This window comes from Theropithecus gelada, chromosome 13 (assembly GCF_003255815.1).
Source record: "Theropithecus gelada isolate Dixy chromosome 13, Tgel_1.0, whole genome shotgun sequence".
NCBI classification, from domain to species: domain Eukaryota; kingdom Metazoa; phylum Chordata; class Mammalia; order Primates; family Cercopithecidae; genus Theropithecus; species Theropithecus gelada.
In genome coordinates this window covers 56,690,243-56,701,341 of record NC_037681.1, presented here as the reverse complement: position 1 = coordinate 56,701,341, position 11,099 = coordinate 56,690,243, and positions in this window count along the sequence as shown.

The window sequence follows — 11,099 nt, the reverse complement described above, 5'->3', positions numbered from 1 at the left end:
ATACAGGAGCACCCAGATTCATAAAGCAAGTCCTTAGAGACCTACAAAGAGACTTAGACTCCCACACAATAATAATGGGAGACTTTAACACCCCACTGTCAATATTAGACAGATCAACGAGGTAGAAGGTTAACAAGGATATCCAGGATGTGAACTCAGCTCTGCAGCAAGCAGACCTAATAGACATCTACAGAACTCTCCACCCCAAATCAACAGAACATACATTCTTCTCAGCACCACATCACACTTATTCCAAAATTGACCACTATCATAGTTGGAAGTAAAGCACTCCTCAGCAAATGCAAAAGAACAGAAATCACAACAAACTGTCTCTCAGACCACAGTGCAATCAAATTAGAACTCAGGATTAAGAAACTCACTCAAAACCACTCAACTACATGGAAACTAAACAACTTCCTCCTGAATGACTACTGGGTAAATAATGAAATGAAGGCAGAAATAAAGATGTTCTTTGAAACCAATGAGAACAAAGACACAACGTACCAGAATCTGTGGGACACATTTAAAGCAATGTGTAGAGGGAAATTTATAGCACTAAATGTCCACAAGAGAAAGCAGGAAAGATCTAAAATTGACACCCTAACATCACAATTAAAAGAACTAGAGCAGCAAGAGCAAACACATTCAAAAGCTAGCAGAAGGCAAGAAATAACAAAGATCAGAGCAGAACTGAAGGAGATAGAGACACACACACACAAAAAAACTCTTCAAAAATCAGTGAATTCAGGAGCTGGTTTTTTGAAAAGATCAACAAAATTGATAGACTGCTAGCAAGAGCAGTAAAGAAGAAAAGAGAGAAGAATCAAATAGATGCAATAAAAAATGATAAAGGGGATGTCACCACCGATCCCACAGAAATACAAACTACCATCAGAAAATACTATAAACACCTCTATGCAAATAAACTAGGAAATCTAGAAGAAATGGATAAATTCCTGGACACACACACCCTCCCAAGACTAAACCAGGAAGAAGCTGAATCCCTGACTAGACCGGTAACAGGCTCTGATGTGTAGGCCATAATTAATAGCCTACCACCCAAAATAGTCCAGGATCAGACAAATTCACAGCCGAATTCTACCAGAGGTACAAAGAGGAGCTGGTACCATTCCTTCTGAAACTATTCCAATCAATAGAAAAAGAGGGAATCCTGCCTAATTCATTTTATGAGGCCAGCATCATCCTGATACCAAAGTCTGGTAGAGACACAACAAAAAGGAGAATTAGACCACTATCCCTGATGAACATTGATGCAAAAAATAAAATACTGGCAAACTGAATCCAGCAGCACATCAAAAAGCTTATCCACTATGATCAAGTCCGTTTCATCCCTGGGATGCAAGGCTGGTTCATCATACACAAATAAAAATATGTAATCCATCACATAAACAGAAACAAAGACAAAAACCACATGATTATATCAATAGATGCAGAAAAGACCTTCGACAAAATTTAACAGCCCTTCATGCTAAAAACTCTCAATAAACTAGGTATTGATGGAATGTAACTCAAAATAATAAGAGCTATTTATGACAAACCCACAGCTAATATCATACTGAATGGGCAAAAACTGGAATCATTCCCTTTGAAAACTGGCACAAGACAGGGATGCGCTCTCTCACCACTCCTATTCAACATAGTGTTGAAAGTTCTGGCCAGGGCAATCAGGCAAGAGAAAGAAATAAAGGGTATTCAATTAGGAAAAGAGGAAGTCAAATTGTCCCTGTTTGCAGATGACATGATTGTATATTTAGAAAACCCTAAAATCTCCTTAAGCTGATAAGCAACTTCAGCAAAGTCTCAGGATACAAAATCAATGTGCAAAAATCACAAGCATTTCTATACACCAGTAAAAGACAAACAGAGAGCCAAATCATGAGTGAACTCCCATTCACAACTGCTTCAAAGAGAATAAAATACCTGGGAATCCAACTTACAAGGGATGTGAAGGACCTCTTCAAGGAGAACTATAAACCACTGCTCAATGAAATAAAAGAGGACACACACAAATGGAAGAACATTCCATGCTCATGGATAGGAAGAATCAATATCGTGAAAATGGCCATACTGCCCAAGGTAATTTGTAGATTCAATGCCATCCCCATGAGCTACCAATGACTTTCTTCACAGAATTGGAAAAAATGACTTTAAAGTTCATATGGAACCAAAAAAGATCCCACATTGCCAAGACAATCATAAGTCAAAAGAAAAAAGCTGGAGGCATCACGTGACCTGACTTCAACCTATGCTACAAGGCTACAGTAACCAAAACAGCATGATACCAGTACCAAAACAGAGAGATAGATCAGTGGAACAGAAAAGAGGCCTCAGAAATAACACCACACATATACAACCATCTGATCTTTGACAAACCTGACAAAAACAAGAAATGGGGAAAGGATTCCCTATGTAAAAAATGGTGCTGGGAAAACTGGCTAGCCATATGCAGAAAGCTGAAATTGGATCCCTTCCTTACACCTTATACAAAAATTAATTCAAGATGGATTAAAGACTTAAATGTTAGACCTGAAACTGAAAAACCCCAGAAGAAAACATAGGTAATACCATTCAGGACAAAGGCATGGGCAAGGACTTCAGGTCTAAAACACCAAAAGCAATGGCAACAAAAGCCGAAACAGACAAATGGGATCTAATTAAACTAAAGAGCTTCTGCACAGCAAAAGAAACTACCATCAGAGTGAACAGGCAACCTACAGAATGGGAGAAAGGTTTTGCAATCTACCCATCTGACAAAGGGCTAATATCCAGAATCTCCAAACAAACAATTTAAAAGAAAAAAACAAACAACCCCATCAAAACATGTCTCAAAAGAAGACATTTATGCAGCCAACAGACACAGGAAAAAACCTCATCATCACTGGTCATCAGAGAAATGCAAATCAAAACCACAATGAGATACTATCTCACACCAATTAGAATGATGATCATTTAAAAGTCAGGAAACAACAGGTGCTGGAGAGGATGTGGAGAAATAGGAATGCTTTTACACTGTTGGTGGGACTGTAAACTAGTTCAACTATTGTGGAAGACAGTATGGCCATTCCTCAAGGATCTAGAGCTAGAAATACCATTTGACCCAGCCATCCCATTACTGGGTATATACCCAAAGGATTACAAATCGTGCTACTATAAAGACACATGCACACATACGTTTATTGTGGCACTATTCACAATAGCAAAAACTTGGAACCAACCCAAATGGCCACCAATGATAGACTGGATTAAGAAAATGTGGCACATGTATACCATGGAATACTATGCAGCCATAGAAAAAGATGAGTTCATGTCCTTTGCAGGGACCGGGATGAAGCTGGAAACGATCATTCTGAGCAAACTATCACAAGGACAGAAAACCAAACACCGCATGTTCTCACTTATAGGTGAGAACTGAACAATGAGAACACCTGGACATAGGGTGGTGAATATCACACATGGGGGCCTGTTGTAGGGGGACGGGGAGGGATAGCATTAGGAGAAATACCTAATGTAAGTGAGTTAATGGATACAGAAAACCAACATGGCACATATATACCTATGTAACAAACCTGCATGTTATGTACATGTACCCTAGAACTTAAAGTATAATAAAAAGAAAGAAAAGAAAAGAAAAGAAAAGAAAAGAAAAGAAAAGAAAAGAAAAGACTCCAGAGAGCTAGCTAGTCGCTTTCACCATGTGAGGACATGGAGAGAAAGTGCTATCTATAGGAAAGCAGCCAACACTGAATGGGCTGGTTCCTTGATCTTTGAGTTCTCAGCCTTTAGGACTGTCAGATATAAATCTTTGCCATTTGTAAGCTGCCGAGTCTGTGGTATTTTGTTATAGGAACCCAAATGAACTAAGAGGAATGGGATGAGCAGACCCAGAGTTGCAGAGGCCACAGTGGAAGTTATGGCTTTGGAAGTGATAGTCATTGTATAAATAGAATAAGGCAATTATCTGGGACTTCTAAGGGCATAAAAATGTTTGAAATCATCACAGGACTCATATAGGTGGTAAAGGAAGGAAACTTTTTTCATTTACAAAGAACAAAAATATAACAAAAAGCAATCAGGTGGACACTGTACTCCTTTTGTTCCTTCGTTACCTATTATGACCGTGCTATCAGGCTTTACTATGGCTTCTTCCTGGACACTTTTCTATATATTACAATTATGATAAGTTTAGATATGAAGGAATAAAATTGGGGTAATGCTATAACTAATATTTGTACAGTGCTCTATAGCTTAGAAAGTGCTTTCACGGCCGGCCGCGGTGGCTCATGCCTATAATCCCAGCACTTTGGGAGGCTGAGGTGGGCAGATCACGAGGTCAGGAGATCGAGACCATCCTGCCTAACATGGTGAAATCCCGTCTCTACAAAAAATACAAAAAAAATTAGCCAGGCATGGTGGCGGGTTCCTGTAGTTCCAGCTACTCAGAAGGCTGAGGCAGGAGAATGGCGTGAACCCACAAGGCAGAGCTTGCAGTGAGCCGAGATCACACCACTGCACTCCAGCCTGGGCGACAGAGTGAGACTCCATCTAAAAAAAAAAAAAAAAAAGGAAGTGCTTTCACATATATTGTACTGCTATGGTTTATGGGGCACCTACTGGGCATCAGATGCTCTGTCAGGGTTTGCTGCATAATAATTGATTCCTACCACCATACTCACAAGAAGACATTAAAATTTTTTAAATTTTATGTTCCAGGATACACGTGCAGGATGTACACGTTTGTTACATAGGTAAACATATGCCATGGTGGTTTGCTGCACCTATCAAGCCATCACCTAGGTATTAAGCTGAGTATGCATTAGCTATTTTTCCTGATGTTCTCCCTCCCACTTCCATCACCACCCATCCCCTGACAGGCCCCCGTGTGTGTTGTCCCCCTCCCTGTGTTCATGTGTTCTCATTGTTCAGTTCCCACTTATAACTGAGAACATGTGGTGTCTGGTTTTCTGTTCTGGCATTAGTTTGCTGAGGATAATGACTCCAGCTTCATACATGTCCCTGCAAAGGACATGATCTTGTTCCCTTTTATGTCTGCATAGTATTCTATGGTGTATATGTACCACATTTTCTTTATCCAGTCCATCATTGACGGGCATTTGGGTTGATTCCATGTCTTCATTATTGTGAATAGTGCTGCAGTGAACATATATGTGCATATATCTTTATAATAGAATTATTTATATTCCTTTGGGTATATACCTAGTAATGGGATTTCTGGGTCAAATGGTATTTCTGGTTCTAGATCTTTGAGGAGTTGCCACACTGTCTTCCACAATGGTTGAACTAATTTAAATTCCCAGCAACAGTGTAAAAGTGTTCCTATTTCTCTGCAACCTCGGCAGCATCTGTTGTTTCTTGACTTTTTAATAATTGCCATTCTGACTGACGTAAGATGGTATCTCATTGTGGTTTTGATTTGAATTTCTCTGATGATCAGTCATGTTGACTTTTTATTCATATGTTTTTTGGCCGCCAAAGTGTCTTCTTTTGAGAAGTGTCTGTTCATGTCCTTTGCCCACTTTTTAATGTTTTTTTTTTTCCCTGTAAATTTGTCTAAGTTCCTTGTAGACTCTGAATATTAGACCTTTATCAGATAGATGGATAGATTGCAAAAATTTTCTCCCACTCTGTAGGTTGCCTATTCACTCTGACGATAGTTTCTTTTGCTGTGCAGAGGCTGTTTAATCAGATTCCATTTGTCAATTTTTGCTTTTGTTGCAATTGCTTTTGATGTTTTCGTCATGAAATCTTCACCCTTGCCTATGTCCTGGATGGTATTGCCTACATTTTCTTCTAGGGTTTTTATAGTTTTTGGTTTTACATTTAAGTCTCGAATCCATCTTGAGTTACATTTTATGTAAGGTATAAGGAAGGAATTCAGTTTCAATTTTCTGCATATGGCTACCCAGTTCTCCAAACACCATTTATTAAATAGGGAATCCTTTCCACATTGCTTATTTTCATCAGGTTTGTTGAAGATTAGGTGGTTGTAGATGTATGGTCTTATTTCTGAGTTCTCTATTCTGTTCCATTGGTCTCAGTGTCTGTTTTTATTCCAGTACCATGCTGTTTTGGTTACTGTAGCCTTGTAGTATAGTTTGAAGTCAGGTAGCGTGATGCCTCCAGCTTTGTTCTTTTTGCTTAGGATTGTCTTGACTATACGAGCTCTTTTTTGTTCCCTATGAATTTTAAAGTAGTTTTTCTTTTTCTAATTCTGTGAAGAATGTTAATGGTAGTTTGGTGGGAGTAGCATTGAATCTATAAATTACTTCAGGCAGTATGACCATTTTCACAATATTGATTCTTCCTGTTCATGAGGATGGAATGTTTTTCCATTTGTTTGTGTCTTTCCTTATTTCCTTGAGCAGGGGTTTGTAGTTCTCTTTGAAGGGGGCTTTCACTTCCATTGTTAGCCATATTCCTAGTTCTTTTATCATCTTTGTAGCAATTACAAATGGGGGTTCATTCATGATTTGGCTCTCTGCTTGGAATGCTTGTGATTTTTGCACATTGATTTTGTATCCTGAGATTTTGCTGAAGTTGCTTATCAGCATAAGAAGCTTTGGTGCTGAGATGATGGGGTTTTCTGATGATAGTACCATGTAATCTGCAAACAGAGACAGTTTGACTTCCTCTCTTATAATTTGAATATGCTTTATTTATTTCTCTTGCCTGATTGCCCTGATCAGAACTTCCAATTCTATGTTGAACAGGAGTGGTGAGAGAAGGCATCCTTGTCTTGTGCCAGTTTACAAGGGGAATGCTTTCAGCTTTTGCCAATTCAGTATGATATTAGCTGTGGGGTTTTCATAAATGGCTCTTATTATTTGAGCCAGTTTATTGAGAGTTTTTAACACGAAAGGATGTTGAATTTTATTGAAGGCCTTTTCTGTGTCTATTGAGATTATCATGTGATTTTTGTCTTTAGTTCTGTTTATATGATGAATTACATTTACTGAATTGCAAATGTCAAACCAGCCTTGCATCCCAGGGATGAAGCCGACTTGATCTTGGTGGATAGCTTTTTGATGAGCTGCTGGATTCAGTTTGCCAGTACTGAGGATTTTTACATAAATGTTCATCAGGGATATTTGCCTGAAGTTTCCTTTTTTGTTGTTGTATCTCTGCCAGATTTTGGTATCAGGATGATACAGGCCTCATAGAATGAGTTAGGGAGGAGTCCCTGCTTTTCTTTGGTTTGGAATAGTTTCAGAAGAAATGGTACCAGCTCCTCTTTGTATCTCTAGTAGAATTCAGATGTAAATCTCTTTGGTTCTGGGCTTTTTTTGGTTGGTAGGCTATTTATTATTGCCTCAATTTCAGAGCTTATAATTGGTCTATCAGGGATTCAACTTCTTTCTTGTCCAGTCTTGAGAGTGTGTATGTGTCCAGGAATTTATCCACTTCTTCTAGATTTTCTAATTTATTAGTATAGAAGTGTTTATGGTATTCTCTGATGATTGTTTGTATGTCTGTGGGGTCAGTGGTGATATCCCCCTTATCGTTTCTGATTGTATCTATTTGATTTTTCTCTCTTTTCTTCTTTTTCAGTCTAGCTAGTTGTCTATCTATTTTATTATTTTTTTCAAAATCTACCTCCTGGATTTGTTGATTTTTTAAAGGGCTTTTTGTGTCTTTATCTCCTTCAGTTCTGCTTGATCTTGTTTATTTCTCATCTGCTAGCTTTGGGGTTTTCTTGCTCTTGGTTCTCTGGTTCTTCTAGTTATGATGTTAGGGGGTTGATTTGAGATCTTTCTAGCTTTTTGATGTGGGCAATTAGTGCTATAAAATTCCCTCTTAACACTGTTTTAGCTGCATCCCAGAGATTCTGGTACATTGTCTCTTTGTTCTCCTTGGTTTCAAAGAACTTGATTTCTGCTGTAAGTTCATCATTTACCCAGGAGTCATTTCAGGAGCATATTGTTCAATTTTCATGTAGTCATGTAGTTTTGAGTGAGTTTCTTAATCTAATTTCTAATTTCATTGCACTGTGGTTTGAGAGACTGTTTGTTGTGATTTCAGTTCTTTTGCATTTGCTGAGGAGTGTTTTACTTTCAATTATGTGATCAGTTTTAGAGTAAGTGCCATATGGAGCTGAAAAGAATATATATTCTGTTGTTTTTGGGTGGAGAATTCCATAGATATCTATCAGGTCCACTTGATCCAGAGCTGAGTTCAAGTCCTGAATGTCTTTGCTAATTTTCTGTCTCGATAATCTGTCTAAGATTGACAGTTGGGCGTTAAATTCTCCCATTATTATTGTGTCAGAGTCTAAGTTGCTTTGTAGGTCTCTAGGAGCTTGTTTTATGAATCTGGGTGCTCCTGTATTGGGTACATATATATTTGGGATAGTTAGCTTTTCTCATTGAATTGAATCCTTTATGATATGTGCTGCCCTTCTTTGTCTTTTTTGATCTTTGTTGGTTTAAAGTCTGTTTTGTCAGAAACCGGGACTGTAACCCCTACTTTTTTTCCGCTTTCCATTTGGTTGGTAAATTTTCTTCCATCCCTTTATTTTGAGCCTATGTGTGTCTATGCATGTGAGATGGGTCTCTTGAATACAGCACACTGATGGGTCTTGACCCTTTATCCAGATAGCCATTCTGTGTCTTTTAATTGGGGCATTTGGCCTATTTACTTTTAAGGTTAATGTTGTTATGTGTGAATTTGATCCTGTTATCATGATGCTACCTGGTTATTTAGTAGACTTGTTGATGTAGTTGCTTCATAGTGATGTTGGTTTTTGTAGTAGGTGGCAATGGTTTTTCCATTCCATATTTAGTGCTTTCCTCAGGAGCTCTTGCAAGGCAGGCCTGGTGATAATAAATTCCCTCAGAATTTGCTTGTCTGAAAATGATTTTATTTCTCCTTCACTTATGAAGCTTCATTTCACCAGATAAGAAATTCTGGATTGGCAATTCTTTTTAAGAATGTTGAATATTGGCCCCCAATCTCCTCTGGCTTGTAGGGTTTCTACGGAGAGGTCTGCTGTTCGTCTAATGCGATTTCCTTTGTGGGTGGTCTGACCTTTCTCTGTAGCTGCCCTTAACATTTTTTCCTTCATATCAGCCTTGGGGAGTCTGATGATTATGTGTCTTGGGGTTGATCTTCTCATGGAGTATCTTACTGAGGTTCTTTGGGTTTCCTGGATTTGAATGTTGGCCTGACTTGGTAGGTTTGGTAAGTTCTCCTGGATGATATCCTGAAGTATGTTTTCCAACTTGGTTCCATTCTCCTCATCTCTTTTGGGTACCCCAATCAGTCGTAGATTCAGTCTTTTTACACAACCCCATATAGAGGTTTTTTTTTTTTTTTTGGAGATGGGGTCTTGCCCTGTCGCCCAGGCTGGAGTGCAGTGGTACAATCTCAGCTCACTGTAACCTTGCCTCCCGAGTTCAAATGATTCTCCTGCCTCAGCTTCCCAAGTAGCTGGGATTACAGGTGCCTGCCACCATGCCCAGCTAATTTTTTGTATTTTCAGTAGAGACAGGGTTTCGGCACAGTGACCAGGCTGGTCTCGAACTCCTGACCTCGTGATCTGCCCACCTTGGCCTCCCAAAGTGCTGGGATTACAGGCGTGAGGCACTGCACCTGGTCATTCTTGGGGGTTTTGCTCATTCCTTTTCATTATTTTTTTCTCTAATCTTGTCTGCCTGTCTTTTTTCAGCAAGATAGTCTTCAGGCTCTGAAATTCCTTCCTCTGCTTGGTCTATTCTGCTGTTGATACTTGTGATTACATTGTGAAGTTCTTGTGTTGTGTTTTTCAGCTCCATCGTTATTCTCTATCAACTTATTATTCTGGTCAATAGCTCCTGTAATGTTTTATCATGGTTCTTAGCTTCTTTGCACTGCATTAAGACATGCTCCTTTAGCTTAGCAAAGTTTGTTATTACCCACCTTCTGAAGCCTACTTCTGTCAGTTCATCCATCTCAGCCTCTGCCCAGTTGTGCAGCCTTGCTGGAGAGATGTTTCAATCATTTGGAGGAGAAGAGGCACTTTTTGGCTTTTTGAGTTTTCAGCATTTTTTCTTTGATTCTTTCTCATCTTCAGGAGTTTAGCTAGCTTCCATCTTTGAGGCTGCTGATCTTTGGATAGAGCTTTTGTGGGTACTTTTTGTTGATGTTGTTCTTGTTGCTTTCTGTTTGTTTTTCTTTTAACAGTCAGGCTTTTCTTCTGTAGGGCTGCTGTGTTTTGCTGGAGGTTCATTCCAGACCCTATTCACCTGAGTCTCTCCTGCACCTGGAGGTGCCACCAGTGGAGGCTGCAGAACAGCAAAGATGTCTGCCTGCAAGGAAGACATTTTTATTCATTCTTTACAAATGAGAAAATGGAGGCTGGGAGAGCTTAAATGACCTGCCTATGAAAATTCAGGTGCCAGGGATTGAACCATGACTTTGGGCTACAGTTTTCACTCTTTTTGCCATGTAATGATACCTTCTTCCTATAATATACAGAAAAGTGCCCAGGAAGAAGCCACAGATGAGAGATAATACACTTTCATAAAAATATGCATGATTAGGTCAAGGTAATGGCAAGTAAAGTATCCAAAAATAATTGAGAACTATAAAACAGAAGTATAGTTTGACCCAATGAAGTCAAGAGTGAAAGTATCAGATTAATTCCATCCAACATCTCTGGCAGAGACAAGAAATGAGGCTCTCATCATTTTTAATTTAATTTAATTAACAAATTCAACTAATACTTATTGAATCCTTGTCCACCCCATGCCATGTATTGTGCTCTACATTGGAGATACAAGCTGAAAACACATGGATGCAATTCATAGTCCTAAAGGGCTCATGAACCACAGGGGAGACATATTTATAAACAATCCCAGTACAGTCACTTAAGGGCACTGCGGAGGGTATGATATGTGCAGGGTGCAACAGGAACTTAAGTGTCAATCTTGCCTATGTAATGAAGCCTCCACAAAAATCCAAAAGGCCAGGGAGCTTTCAGATAGCGAAACACGTGGAGGCTTACACATCCACATGTTGCCAAGTCCTTAGGGACAGGAGCTCCCACACTCGGGACCCTTCCAGATCTCATCTTGTGAATCTCT